The following is a 13183-nucleotide window of genomic DNA, read 5'->3' as shown; positions in this document are numbered from 1 at the left end:
GCAGCCCCTCGTGGGCACCCACCTGAGCTTTCCGAGATGTAGGTCAGAGCCCGTCACGCCCCGGCTGGACACGTCACGGAGGCTTCCAGGGCAGTTAGAGTAAAGCCCCGCTCCCGCCCTCCCGGAGCCCACAGGACCCCGCACCACCTCTTGGGCTTGTCACCCGCGGCCTGCGCACCCGCCGCCCAGCACATCCCAGCCTCCCCAGAGCGCCCCAGCCTCTGCAGACCTGGGGACCCCTCAGGGGGCAAACCCCGCCCACCCATGCTCCCTCAGTTGGGGGGGTGACACCCCACCTGCCCAGGCCCCCTGACTGGGCCCCAGGACCTCCCACCCTCCCCGGACCCCTCCTGTCAGCAGGGCTCCGTCCCACTGGCATCTGGACGCCTGAGCCCCCGCGCAGCCCTGGGCGTCCCTCCTCGCACCGCGTCGCTGGCAGGAGCCGGCTCTGCTCCCCAGCGCACCCCCCGCCCGTCTGTGCCTGTGCAGAATGGGGCTCACACACCCCCGTGCCCCCCGCTCCCCGCAGGAGGCCTTGGGGGGAACGTGCACCCGGGATCCCGCCCTTCAAGGACCGAGACGTCCCCAGGCCTGAAGGCCAGGCGCGCAGCGCTGGGCACCCGCGTCCCTCTGGGACTCCGGAACCTGGGCCTGCGCCAGGCCGAGGGGGCTCTCGGCAGCCCCCCAAACCCTGGGCACAGGGTCTAACGGGCCTCGCCGGGAGCCGGCCCAGGGCACGTGCTGTTGCAATTCACCTGCAGGAACAACCCAGGCTCCACGGGCAGGGGCTGGGGGAAGGGCTCGGGAGCGGGCGCCCCTGTACCCCTTTCCTTGGCGGGTTCCACGCTGTGCCCTTTCTCCATGATGGGTCACGTCTGCGAGGACAAGCACGCCCAGCTCTAGGGGTCTGTGGGCCTGGGGGCCTCTGCGGACCCCTCCAGCATCCAAGCAACAGCCATGCCCCCAGGAGCCCCCTGCAGCATCGCCTTCCCCTGCCCTCAGGCCTGGGGTGCTTCCAGGGCCACAGCCACCCTCAGGTCCCACGGCCCCTGGATGCGTTCCTGGCCCGCCCCTGCCTGCTGGCCCTGCCTGCCCCACTGGGCCCGCCCCTGCCTGCTGGCCCCGCCTGCCCCACTGGCCCCGCCCCTGCCTGCTGGCTCCACCTACCCCACTGGCCCCGCCCCTGCCTGCTGGCTCCGCCTACCCCACTGGCCCCGCCCCTGCTGCTGGCCCCGCCTACCCCACTGGCCCCGCCCCTGCCTGCTGGCCCCACCCCTGCCTGCTGGCCCCGCCTACCCCCACTGGCCCCGCCCCTGTCTGCTGACCCCTCCTGCCCCACTGGCCCCGCCTGCCCCGCTGGCCCCGCCCCTGCCTGCTGGCCCCGCCTGCCCCCACTGGCCCCGCCCCTGCCTGCTGACTCCCCCATGCCAGGCTAACTGTTTTTCTTAAACTTCCCCCCCACCCTGTCTGGAGGTGCCCGTTCCTCCTGTAACTCCGACAGGAGAGTGTGTAAAGACAAAGCCTCCCAAGAGCAGAGAAGCAGAATGAGGCGCGCAGGGCCCTCACAAGCAAGACACCCCAAAAGGCCCGGGTGGCGGGGCCCGCTTCGCCGGAAGCAGACGGGGCCGGAGCTCCTGAGCGGAGCCTGGCGTGGACATGGCGCTTGCCGTCAGCCCCGTAGAGGAGCCAGGAGAGCGGGAGCTGCCTCCCAAGGGGCACGGAGCCTCGGGCCAGAAAGGACAGTCCCCGGCCGCGGAGAGACCCTGGTGCAGCCGTGAAGCTGGCAGCGCCGCGCCGAGGGCAGCGGGGGCACGTGGCTGCCACAGCAGGAGGAGCTGTGCGCTTTGTGGCGGCTCAGAGCACAGCAAGGCTAGAAACGAGCGGGCTCGGAGGGTCTCGACGGGGACGTGCGAGGGGCACGGCGGGGGCGGGGCGCAAGGGTGGCGACGGGCCGCCCAGCGGAGGTCCTGGCACCCGGGGCCACGTGAAGGCACTCACTCCTTCACCACCCTCGCCTCACGCCGGGGTCACGGTTTGCGTTTCTTTCCTTTAAAAATCATTGGTGCCCCCGACGTTTATTGGAACACTTGTGCCACTGCTCTGACCGCAGCGACGAGGAGGCCAGCGGACGAGGGGGCAGGGCCGGGCCGAGAGCAGCCGGTGCCTCGGAGGCTCCCGGAGTCAGGGAACGCGGCCTCACTGGAAAGCTGGATGTCAGGACTGAGTTCAATGCACGAGGCGGGGACAGGGGGCATCCCTGGGGCCCGGCGCAAGTCCAGGCCCTGGAAAGGGGATGCAGGTGGGTCAGGGCCGGAGAGAGCCGTGACCACGCCACCCCGCTGGCTCTGAAGGGGGCACAGGCCACGGAGCGTGGGCGCCCCTAGGAGCTGGAGAAGGCCGGGGAGCAGGTTCTCCCCGAGCTCCGGGAGGAATGCAGCCTCGTCCCCACCTCGATCCCAGGGGGCCCCCAGGACCCTACAGGGATAAACCGGGGTGCATGGCCACGAGGCCCGTGGGGGCAGCAGAGACACAGGCTGCCCAGGAAAAGGCCCACGAGCAGGTGCCTCGGGGCCGGCCCCTGCCAGCGCGCCCCGGCATGCCGCGTGGACAGCACCCTCGCGCCTCATGCCAGCCCTGAGCGCGTGGGCGCTCCTCGCCCTTCCCACGTGGAGAATTAGGGCTTCGGGGCTGCGGCACTGCCGGTGGCAGAGCAGGCGGCTCCGGAGTCTCCAAATCAGTGAAGGGAAGGGCAGGAGACGGAGCGCTGGGAGTGCTGGGTGGGAAATGGCCTCAGAAAGCTCAAAAGACCCTCCTCACGGGGGGGACCCCCTCTTTCTCCCAAGAAAGTGCCCCTGGGCGACGCCCTCCAGGCCTCGGCCAGCCGTAGAGGAGCTGCTGTTTCTCAGCCTGTCCTCCGGCTTTTAAACCCCCTGCAGAAGGCTTGTGAACTGCCCAGAAGAGTATCGGGGCCCTGGGCTCAGCCTGAACCACCCTCCATGGGGATCTCCACGACTGGCCATTTGGGGGGCACTGATCGGAGTTTCGTCCCAATCCCCCCTTTCCTGGGTGACTCAGCAGCTCTGGGCACGGTCAAGGACAGCCCAGGCGGTCGTCAAAGCCATTGTCCCTGCTCGGGGAGGGAAGACGACACAGTGAAGACCCTCGACGGGCCAAGACCCCTCGACGGGCCTCCTGCACGCAATGCCTCTAACTCGAGATCGCGCCAATGTCGCTCCCTTCCCCCCAGTATCCGTCTCCCTTTTCCTTCCACTCACAGAGCTCGGGATCTTTCCAGGAAGCGACAGGCTCAGCTAAGAATGAGGGATGCCGCAGCCTCCTGGCGGCCAGGGACGGCCACCGTGCTGACCCCTTCCCGCAGCTCAGCAGCCGGGGAGGGAAGGAAAGGGCCTCCCTGCTCTGTGGCCTCCACTGGGGCTGGGCAGCAGGAAGCAGGAGGCGAGGGGCTGGCACGGAGGCAGTACAGCCCTGCAAGGCCCACACAGACGGCCCCCAGCGCTGGCAGGAGCCCCCCGGCCACCCCTCCCCGCTCCAGCAGCTGCGCCCTGCCTGCGGTGGCCGGCTCCTTCCGGGGTCACCGAGACGTTCCTGGCTCTGGTGTTGGAAATGCCATGTCCACGGCCCCGTCCGGCTCTGGTGCTGAAGTGCCACATCCACGGCCCCATCCGGCTCCGGTGTGGAAGTGCCACATCCAGGGCCCTGTCCCAGGAAGCTGGGGCCGCTGGTGGCCCCTGCCCACCCCTAGCACTTTCCAGGGTCCCTGCTGGGTCCTGCCTCCGCTCAGGCCAAGCCACAGCCTCGGGGACGCCCCTCAGGGGCTCCAGTGGGGACTCAGGCAAGACCCACCACATGACCCGTCCTGGGCAGCGGCCCGTGTGCAGGAATCTCCGGGGACTGGTGGCCCTTCACGCAGCTGCACCAGGCTGGGGCCCCTCCTACCTCCCAGGTCAAGGACACGCTGCCCGGGGCTGGCCAGCACGCCATGTCGGGGGACAGGGGCACCGAGGCCACCTCCCTCCTCTGGGCCCACCACCCCTGGACTTCCTGCTCCCGGGAGGCGCACCCTGGGCGCTGGGCCAGGGGCTCGGGAGTAAAGAATCTGCACGAGCGTGGGGAGGGCGCACCCTGCTCTGGCGGCACCTGCCAGGCTGAGCCCAGATGCAGGAGCGACGCCTCTGAAAGCCCCCGGCTTCTGGCCCAGGGGCCGTCTACAGCATGAGCCCCCTGCCCACATGGCTCCCCGGGCGCAGAGGCGGCTGCGGGCGGCTGTTGGGCACCCATGTGGCACCAGCAGCTCTGGCTCTGACGTGCCTGGCTCAGGGCCAGTCACGCTCGTGACCAGAGAGCACGGCCCAGAGCCAGAGCCCTTGCCGGTCACTCAGCAGCTGGGATCGCGCCTCCTTCTGGAGGCTGGCCAGGCTTTCCTCCTGCTAGAGGAGGGGGAGGGCCCAGGAGAGCAAACAGGACTCGTGGGCCGTTCCCTGAGGCACAGCAGGCCAGAGCGGCTCCCATGGGCGACACCCCTGCCCTGCGCCCATCACGGCAGAGCCGAGAACGTCCACGTCACACGATCCAGGGGCTGAGGGGAGGTAGAGGACGGCACCCGGGCACGTCCCCTTGGTCCAAGGCGCCCCTCCAGCCCCAGGCTCTCGTGCCACCCTCGGGCACGGCCGTGCTCCATGTAGGGTCCAGCACGGGGAGGCCACCCAGGGGGGTCCAGCACGGGGAGGCTACCCAGTGGGCCCGTCGTTCCTGACCTAGACCCGGCCACGTCAGACATCCAGGTGGAGGGTGGCCGGGGCAGCGCCAGGCATCGGGGCTACAGCTCTCCAGGACGTTGTGCACTGCCCCGAGAGCCTCAGGCCGCGCAGAGCGCCGGGCACCTCTGAGATGGCATCAGCCCCGCGCGGACTCGAAAGCTTGACTCTTCTCCATCGCAAAATACAGGCTGGAGGGAGCCGCGAGGTGCCAGCCAGGAGGGAAGAAGAGGGGGCCTGGCAGCAGCCAGAGTGAGAAAGCGCCCCGGAAACCAGGTCTGCAGGGCCACGGCTGGGGGCCAACAGTCTCTCAGAACCCGGGCAAAGAAGGAATTTGAATTTTTTTGAGATCAGTAAAGGGTTGGCAGCTTCACAGGTATCAGACAAAACCTCTGCAGGTGTCCTGAGTCCCAGGCTCCTCCATCCCCTCCCCTGAAGCGCCCAGGAGAACGGGGTCCAGTCTCCCAGACAGTCCAGCATCTCGCTCCTCGCCAAGGAGCCCGCCCCGGCTGCGCGGGCTTCGGGGACACGCCGGCCGCCCCTCTCCTTGCTTCCGTAATTAAGAGCCCCGAGGATTAATTCCAGGCTCTGAAAAAGCAGAGAGCTAATCCACGCAGGCGGGGGACGGGCCCCCAACTGCGGCAGGTCTGTGGCCACCCCTCGCGGGACCCGGTGCTGTAGTTCTGCCCACCGCCCAGCCCGCCATGTCCCCCTCCTGCAGAGAGCTGCCCGCTGCGGGGAGCGGAGGCACCTGGCGCTGCGCGGGGGCAGGCGGGGCCCACCGGACCGGGGGTGCTGCTCCCCCGTGCTGCACCTGTGGCTCGAGCTGGGGGGCCCCCTGAGCTGCGCAGCCGGTTTTAAAATGCAGGGCGGGGAGAGAAAGGAGCTTGAGCCTGTGGTAAAAGGCGCGTGTGGGGTTTCCCATGAGCCTGTGCGAGAAAGACGCCAGAGGCTGGGGGAGAGCGGCCCGGGGGGACCCCAGCCCCACGGCTTGGCCAGGCCCAGGGGCTGCTCCCACGGGAAGCTGCAGGCCCTCCCCAGCGTGGGGGCCCCGCGGGCCGGGAGCTGAGCGCGGGGATTTGAGGACAAGCTCCCCGCAGGCCTGCGCTTCCCAGCTGCCTACCTCAGCCTGCACCACAGCCCGCCTTGCGCCATTATTTTCCACATTTGTTCTGTTTTAGAAAAAAACGTGCCTGGTCTGAGAAAGCCATGAAGCCTCGTGATGCACTTGCCCCTCAGTGGGAATGAGTTTACTAGAACTTTCCAGAGGGCAGGTGTGGGGGAAGGGCACTGAGGAGGGCTGGCAGTGGACTGGAAACACATCCTTTCTGGAAAAAAAAGGGGGGGGGGCAGCCAGAAAGGCAGGAAATAAGCGTCAAATAGAGCAAGCGCTAATGTGTGCAGCGTCTCGTTGGCGCCTTGGTAAAGCTGTGAGGTCGTCGGTCCCACCACCATTACTCACTCAACAAACACTCCTCAAGTGCCTGCTGTGTCCTGGTGTCGCCCCACGGCGTGAGGGTAAAGGTCGCGGCTGCGGTAGGCTGCCATGCTCAGAGGGCGGAGCAAATGAACGAAGGTGCAGCGGACCGAGAAAGTGGCGAAAGACACAAAGAAAACTAAACCGGAGAAGAGGGAGGGACCACTGCACGTGGGAGCCCAGGAGGCCCACGGAGGAGGTGTCTGGGGTGGCACGGAGCTGCCACCGCAGGAGGCCTGGGGGCACGCAGGGTACGGAGAACAAAGCCAGGCGCGGAGACGAGGAATGCACGGGGGCCAGCGTCCAGGGCGACCAAGGGGCAAGAGCGGCAGGCCGAGAGGAGCTCGGCTCCTTTAGGGAAGGTTCTGGAAGGCTCAAGCAGGGGAGTAGGGGATCGGGTTTGCATTGCAAGGTTCCTCTGGGCTGTGGGGAAAATGACCTCCAGCATAAAAGGGAGCTGGGGGCCTAGGAGCCCATTCCCGCCTTGGGCAAAAGAAGGTGGCGGCAGGGGACACAGTCTGGGTGGTAGACGGACGGCTCCGCTGCCCAGGGTGGACGGTGGCGAGAGGAGCGGCTCGGGTGGACGAGAGCCTGCTCTGGCCTCGCGGGTCGAGGTCAGGAGGCTGCAGATGGCCAGTGGCGGTGACGAGCAGCGTGGACGGGCCTCCCGTGGGGGCAGCTGACCCAGGCCCTCGGGTGCCCTGGCACTGGGTGGTATCAGAGGCCCCTCCCCTGCCCTCCGGACCCACAGGTGGTCTGGAGGCAGCGCGTTACCTCGTCCCGTTGCTGGGCCTCGGCGTGCCAGCCGGCATCACGGAACCCAGGCCGCTCTGTCCACGGGCAGCGTCCTGCATGTCATTTTCCTAGGAAGGAGAAGAAGCCACCGTGAGCTGCGGCCCCACCTTGGAGGGACACGCGGAGCACAGACGCCAGGGGCTGGATTCTGGAGGTAGACCGGCTTGGGCACTGGTGCTCTGCGTTTGGGAACACATTTCTGAATCTTCCTGAGGCACCAGTTTCAAAGCTCTAAATATCATATCTCTGTAATGATATTTTACGATGATGTTGTAAGAATGAAGCAAACAACGCACATTAAGCACCTGTGTGGCGCCTAGCAAATAGTGCACAATATGTGGCACTAAATACCTGCATTACGGGTGTGTGTTCTAAAGAAGCAACAGAGGGAAGCGGACTTGGCCCAGTGGTTAGGGCGTCCGTCTACCACATGGGAGGTCTGTGGTTCAAGCCCCGGGCCTCCCTGACCTGTGTGGAGCTGGCCCATGCACAGTGCTGATGCAAGGAGTGCCGTGCCACACAGGGGTGTCCCCTGCATAGGGGAGCTCCACACGCAAGGAGTGCACCCCGTAAGGAGAGCCGTCCAGCGTGAAAGAAAGTGCAGCCTGCCCAGGAATGGCGCTGCACACACGGAGAGCTGACACAGCAAGATGATGCAACAAAAAGAGACACAGATTCCCATGCTGCTGATAACAGCAGAAAGTGGACAAAAAGAAGAACACGCAGCAAATGGACACAGAGAACAGACAACTGTGGGGGGGGGAGGGGAGAGAAATAAATACAATAAATCTTTAAAAAATAAAATTAAATAAAAAAAAAATGAAGCAACAGAACATCTTGCCAACTGGGGTTGCTAAGTCAAGCCCTGACTTGCCCTCTTCACCAACGCTGCTCCATAGTAGAAAAACGATAGAGAAGGTTTTGAAAGCTGCAGCCTGCTCCAGAAGAGGGAAGATTTCTCTCGGGTTGTAAATGGCAGAAACGCGACGCAGAGAGAGGAAGTCTGGGAGCTGCGAGGTACTGAGCCCAGAAACAGGTGGAGAGCAGAGAATCCAACTTTTTCCAGACATCTAGGGCTCAAAATGCCCCCCGTGGGGCCAGAGGCCTGAGGGGAGCCCGGCTGGGTCCACCCCACCCCCAAAGGAGGCTGCACGTGGCCGCGGCTTCCGGCGGCAGCTCCGATGCCCACAGGGGAGGAGAGGGCCAGGACGCCCCTGGGCGCCGCCCCACAGCAGCGCCGAGCGGGAACCTGAGCACCAGGGACAACGTCCAGTCCCCGACCAGAAGCCCCCAGCGGGGGAGCAGTGGTTACAAGTAGGAGGGGGTGAGCAGAGAGAGAAGTCGGGGTAACTCTCCCGTAAACTGCATCTGCAAATGAAAACCCCAGAACGCACAAACTAATACAAAAGAGCAACACGAAGTCGCCGTTCAACACGAATGAGCTCCAGAGGCAAAGAAAATGCCCCGCCTCTGAGGAGCCCCCCGAGGAGCCCTTCCACGCAAGCACGGAGGGACCCGCGGCCCCTGGAAGGACAGGGGCGGGGCGGGGGCTCTCGGTGGCCCCCTGGCAGCCGCCTGCAGCCGCACTTCACGTCCACTTCTCAGTCCCCAGCCGCCCTCCCCGTCCGGGCCACGGTCAGCCCGCCCCTCTGTTCTGTGGCACGGTGAGGAAGCACAGCGGGAAACCTCAGCAGAGCCTGCCCGTGGTGGCTTTTCTGGGGAGGGGCTCGACAGGGGACACGCCTCCCTCCCCACCACTGAGGGCACGAGTCACCTATGTCTTCCCCACGGGAAGCAGGCGGCACCCAGGGCCCTGCTGGCTCTCGAGAGCACTGTGCACGTGCCCACATGCCAGCCTGGCCCGAGGGCAGGGCGTGCTGGCGCTCTCAAGGGCATGGTGTCCTGGCAGGGCCACGGGTGGCCCACGGTCATCGAAGGCAGCACAGTCCAGACTCGGGGAGACCCGCGGGGGGGGGCGAGGGGTGGGTTGTGAGCCGAGCACACGGTCGCTGTCTGCACCTCCGGCGCACCTGCCGTGGCCTAAGGAGGGAAAGCACCTGCTCCGTCAGGCTGCGCGGGTGCCAGGTGGCCCTTCCCTCTTGGAGGCGCCAGCCTCAGGGCCCCCACCTCATGCCCCCCGCCGAGGCACAAGGCCACGTCGATCCTCGTCCACCTCTGCTCCTCGCGTAGGAAGACCGAGCGCGGGGAGGGCGCGTCGGGGCCGGGGGCAGGGCTGGTCCCCTGTCCAGGTCCCCATGGTCGTACAGAAACCGATTCTCGTATTTTATTGATCTTCCGCCCCAGGATTCGAGCCAGGTGCCTCATCTCACGGGGCCAACCTGCCCAGGCAACAGCCGTGGCTCTAATTCCAGCCAGGAAACCCCGGTGTCACCGTGCAGGGGGAGAGGAAAACCACTCTCTTTTCCCAAAGCAGTTTTCCAAAATTGGCCCAAGCCTGACTGAGCATTTCAGGTACCACTTGGCGTCCTGGTCCCACGCCGGGAGAAGCCGGGCACAGGGAGAGCTGCGGGAAGCAAAAGCGCCCTGCAGACGGGCAGCCCTCGCGCCGGGGCGTAAGACTGCGCACACACCCCGTAGCAGAGCGCCAAGCCCCACAGCGACACCGAAAGAAACCCATTTGCTGCAAAGGCTTCGAGGCACAGGCTCCAGGCAAGGGCCAGCTCGAGCCACCGGCCAGAGCGTTTATTTGCCAAGTCCCGAGCATCGCGCTGTAGCCGTTCTCCTCGTTCACCCCTGGAAAACCTGGAGGTGGCACGGGGCTGTGGGTGGGGGGGCACAGGTGGTGCCGCAGCTCAAAGCAGACGTGGGCCCCCCAGCAGGGGTGGGGCGTCGCTCCGCCAGGGGGGGACACACAGTCATTGGGGTAGACGCAGGAAACGCCGACTGTCCTATGAAGCTGCTGCGCAGCGGGCAGCCTGGCCCGGCTCATCGCACGCGGCCACGTGCAGCCCAGAGCCGCAGCCTGCGCCGGCTAAGCCGGGCCCGTCTGGACCCATCAGCGCCGCCAAGCTGGAGGGGCCACCTCCAGCAATGCGCACACGGCGACACCAGGAGGGGCCCGAAGGACGCGGCTCGTAGCAGCAGCGCAACAGAGACCGTCCAGCGGGCACGGGTGGCGCCGGCTATGACGAGCCGTGGGGCGGGGCGGAGGCTTCTCCACGGCCGCTCTCGAGGGCAGGTCCACGGCCCAGCAGGGTGCTGCCTCGGGCCCTGCTGGCTTCTCCTCCGGGAGGGTTGGCGCTGACCACCGGTGACCACGCCGAGGGCCCGCCGACGGTTTGGACACACACACGCGTCACCGGGAGCCGGGGAGGGCGACTCGGGCAGAGCGGGCCTGGTCCAGGACAGCGTCCCCGCCCCCAGCCCGGCTCCCGGACCCGAAAACCAGCCCCTGGGCGTTTGCCTGCTTCTCCAGAAACTTGACAGCTTTCCTTTCCAGGGAGGATTCTCGAGCATTCCGACAGAAACTATTCATTTATAATTAATTTTTAAAATTTATTTATTCCCCCCCTTGCGGCTTGTTTTCTCGCTGTCTGTCCTCTGTGTCCCTTCGCTGTGCATTTTGGGTTTCTCTCTCTGCCTGCTTGTCTCCCTTTGTTGCGTCATCTTGCTGCGCCAGCTCTCCGTGGCACATGGGCTGTCAGCTCTCTGCAGCGTGCGGGCGAGCCCGCCTTCACAAGGAGGCCCCGGGACGCGAACCCAGGGCCTCCAGTATGGTAGACGGGAGCTCAACTGATTGAGCCACAGCCGCTTCCGGAAACAGTTTTAGATCGCTTAAGTTTCAGGCCGTGCCAGGCACGAGGGCTGAGGACTGGCCAAGGGTCAGCGCGCCCGGCCGCCCCTGGAATCCACCTGCCTGTCTGCGGGCCAGAGGGGAAGACGCCGGCCTTACCTGCACTTTGCAGGTGACACGGAGGAGGCGCCCAGCTGTGGGCTCAGACATTCTGGGGGTCCATCTAAGGGCCGCTAAGACCACACACCCCTGACCTTTTCCTCGAGGGGCACCCACAGAAGGGGCTGGTCAAGGAGATTTTTAATCTAATTCATTACATTGGAATAACCTTATTTGATTTTCCAGCCACTGTAGAGCAAAAGGATGGGCAAAAAAGTGAATTCAGATGAGGACGGGAAAGATGTAAAAAACTAGGACTGTAAACTCAAGTGTCCGCAGGGGAGGCGGCAGGTGATAAGTGTGGGGAGAGAGGACCAGGCGTAAGAACGTTCTAGAACCACAGGGCCAGCTGCAGCCCTGCCCTGGCTGCTGGCCACACTGGGGGGGCCCCGGCACTGCCGGCTCTCCTGCGTGTTTAGGACTGGAGCTGTGGACTTCCGGCTGAACGGTCCCTGTTTTTACAGGACGGTGCAGATAAATCAGAAAAGACCCTGCGCCCCCTCCCAAAAGAAACGTGTCCACAGGGTGCATTTAGGTTATGAACGGGACGCTGCGACACAGGCAGGCGTCTTTGGCATTCCAGTGTTGTCAGGGCGAGATGGGGGTGCAGGAAGCCACGGGGCAGCTGAAATTTCGGCCTGTGGGGAGAAAGGGGGCGCTTGGCCCTGCTGGATGTAAATGGGGCCTCATTTCCCCAAGTCACGCCTTCCCACAGCGTCAAGAGGTACAGCAGCACGTTCCCAACACCTGCCCCCAGCAGCTCAAGGCCAGGCGGAGAGCTGGCCTTTTAAATACACCTGCCTCCGGGGAGGGGAGGGGAGGGGGGCGCACGGGGATGGGAGGGGAAGGGGGAGAACAGAGCCTGCTGAAGAAGGAGCCGGGGTGGAAGCAAGAGAGGTCGAGGGGCCCCCCAGCCTCGGTGGGCACAGGAAGGTGGTGACCGGGAGAGGTGAAGACAGGCGTGCGCCAGGGAGGGAGCACACAGGAGCTCCCCCATGGTACGTGGGGCCCCACCTGCCCCCCACGGGTACCTGAGGCCCCCTCCCCCATGGGTGCACGTCTCGTTGGAAGGCTGATGGGGAAATGGCGACTCTTGGGACAAAGCCAGGTGAGCGTGAAGGGGGCGCGCTCGGGGCAACAGGTGAGGATGAAGGTGTGAGGGGCACTTTGGGGTGAGGCCGGCGCAGGTGCACAGGAGCGCAGGTGCACAGGTGCTCACGCTGCGCTCCACTGCCTTCGTCCAGCCTGCACTCTGGTCCACCAAGTCTCACGACTACTAGGAACCGTGGCGAGCTGAAGAGCACCCTGAGGTCACGTCCACCCAGAACCCCGAAACGGGCCTTCTTGGAAAGTGGTCTTTGCCGAGGTTTTAGTTCAGATGACGTCACCAGCAGGGTGGGGTGGAGGCCGACCAGGGACCTGCAAAGGGGGCAGGGCTGGGTGTCAGGGGAGAGGGCAGGGGCGTGGCTGCCGGCGCAGGCAGGCCCCGGGGGCAGTGCCCAGGGCGAGGGGCTCTGGCACCCCCCGGGGCAGCTCTGCAGCACCTGGACACCAGCTCTGTCTCCAGAGGCACGAGGGGCCTGCCAGGGGCCCCGGGACGCGGCCAGGTGGGTGCCGTCGTCCCCTGCACCGGCCCAGGGGGAGGCTGAGGGGCAGGCACCCCACCTGCGGGGGCAGACCCCCCAGCCCCGCACTGGGCGGGCGCAGAGGCTGCTGAGGCGCTGGGAGGCCCTCGGGTGGGGCCGCAGGTGCGGCCTCGGGGGTGAGGAGCGCACCTGTGTGCTCTTATTTCCAGGAACCTGAGGAGGCGCAGACGCCGCTCATGCACCTGGCTGCGCCGGGCGCCACGCCTGGCCCTGCCCGGGGGAGGGAACAGGAAGAGGCCGATACGTGGAGCGCTGGGGCAGCGACCGCCCCCACCTCCCGCACCCAGGAGGGGCCCGTGGCTGGAAGGACGCTGCGCCTCATGGGAAGGCCCGTCAGGCCAACGACGTCAGGCGACGCCGAACGAGGGGAGGCTGAACTCCGGGAGCTATGCCTTTGTGCGTTTGCTCATTTATTGTGGGTTTAGGGTTTAGCAAGGAGTAGAACTTTTATAACCAGTTTTACTTCTGGACACATGGACTCTTACCACGAATCACTAACTCCTTAGTCTGCTTTGTTCAAATACAGATTATCCAGTAAAATTCATGTCGACTACAATCATATTCTGTAAGAATGGTA

At 65.5% G+C, this 13183-nt stretch overlaps 1 protein-coding gene across 4 annotated transcripts in view; it reads right to left on the bottom strand.

Annotated features, from left to right (window-relative positions):
* Positions 1-13183, bottom strand: part of RIMBP2 (RIMS binding protein 2) — a 252212-nt gene that overhangs the window by 95061 nt on the left and 143968 nt on the right. For all 4 annotated transcript variants that reach the window (XM_071209739.1, XM_071209737.1, XM_071209741.1 and 1 more), the window contains exon 2: positions 7027-7115. The gene's annotated coding sequence lies outside the window, so the exon portion shown is untranslated. The remainder of the gene's footprint in view (positions 1-7026; positions 7116-13183) is intronic.

Source organism: Dasypus novemcinctus, chromosome 19, assembly GCF_030445035.2.
Source record: "Dasypus novemcinctus isolate mDasNov1 chromosome 19, mDasNov1.1.hap2, whole genome shotgun sequence".
Classification (NCBI taxonomy): Eukaryota; Metazoa; Chordata; class Mammalia; order Cingulata; family Dasypodidae; genus Dasypus; species Dasypus novemcinctus.
The sequence above is the reverse complement of the archived record's forward strand: the minus strand, read 5'-3'. Positions and strand labels throughout refer to the sequence as shown.